Source organism: Seriola lalandi, unplaced genomic scaffold (assembly GCF_002814215.2).
Source record: "Seriola lalandi dorsalis isolate HSWRI2012SDOR001 ecotype SW California unplaced genomic scaffold, Sedor1 jcf7180002009301, whole genome shotgun sequence".
Classification (NCBI taxonomy): Eukaryota; Metazoa; Chordata; class Actinopteri; order Carangiformes; family Carangidae; genus Seriola; species Seriola lalandi.
Genome location: NW_019479954.1, coordinates 1 through 917, shown reverse-complemented (window position 1 = coordinate 917; position 917 = coordinate 1). Strand labels below are relative to the sequence as shown.

Here is a 917-nt window from a genome sequence, read left to right as displayed (position 1 = left end):
CTGTACTTGGATTTTCATAGGTCACGGAAGTTTAACATCCTTGGCACAAACACAAAAGTTATGAACATGGAGGAATCCAACAATGGCAGCCTGTCAGCAGAGTTTAAACACTTGGTGAGTTACAGAGGCAAAGCTTTTAACATTTGACGGTGATGACATTCTCCCATAAAAGCCCACCATGGCACACTCACTTCCTGTTTGTTACAGACCCTGAGAGAACAGAGGTGTGGAAATGGTGGCCGGACCAACAGTGATGTAAGTACTCGTCAACCCTTTGTTGGGTAGTGTAATTTGATGCGAAGATTGTTTAGTTTAGACTGCTGTATTGTCTGCATAAGGATGATAGGCTTTATTTTAACCTGTGATACATATAAACTTTTTTCAACAATAGAGTTTTAAATGATCTGTTTTTTCTAGGCCTCTCTGATTGTCACAGAGGAGCTGCATCTTATCACTTTCGAGACAGAAGTATATCACCAAGGCCTGAAGATAGATCTGGAGGTGAGTACCACCACTTTCGTTCATGAACTGGGTGACTTCTCTGTTTTCTCAGTTTGACTTTCACACAACACCAGCCGGCAACAAAATTAAACTCGAAAAACTCTCACGACATAATGCAGTGGTGTTCTTTGACACCCCATACAAAATAAGTAACCAGACAAATGAGTCATCAACAATGTCTCCTTCCTTTCCGAAAACACCAACCAAGCTTCTAAATGAGCTCATACTTTAAGTTAAACATCTTCCATCAGTCCAATTATTGACCTGCTCCCAGTGGTCATACTGGGGGAAGAGTAACTAGGACTGAATGTTCATGCTGAAGCAAAGTTGGATTTTTACAGCTTTCCCCTATCCTCTGTGGCTAATGCAATAGTAGTCACAGTCATAATATTATGTTATGACTAGGTTAACTTTCA

General features: G+C 40.6%; 1 long non-coding RNA gene across 1 annotated transcript; it reads left to right on the top strand.

Annotated features, from left to right (window-relative positions):
• Positions 1–20: 20 nt before the first annotated feature.
• Positions 21–613, top strand: LOC111672931 (uncharacterized). The gene is made up of 3 exons (XR_015438486.1): positions 21–114; positions 208–255; positions 418–613. It is a non-coding gene; the product is annotated as an uncharacterized LOC111672931 (long non-coding RNA).
• Positions 614–917: the final 304 nt, after the last annotated feature.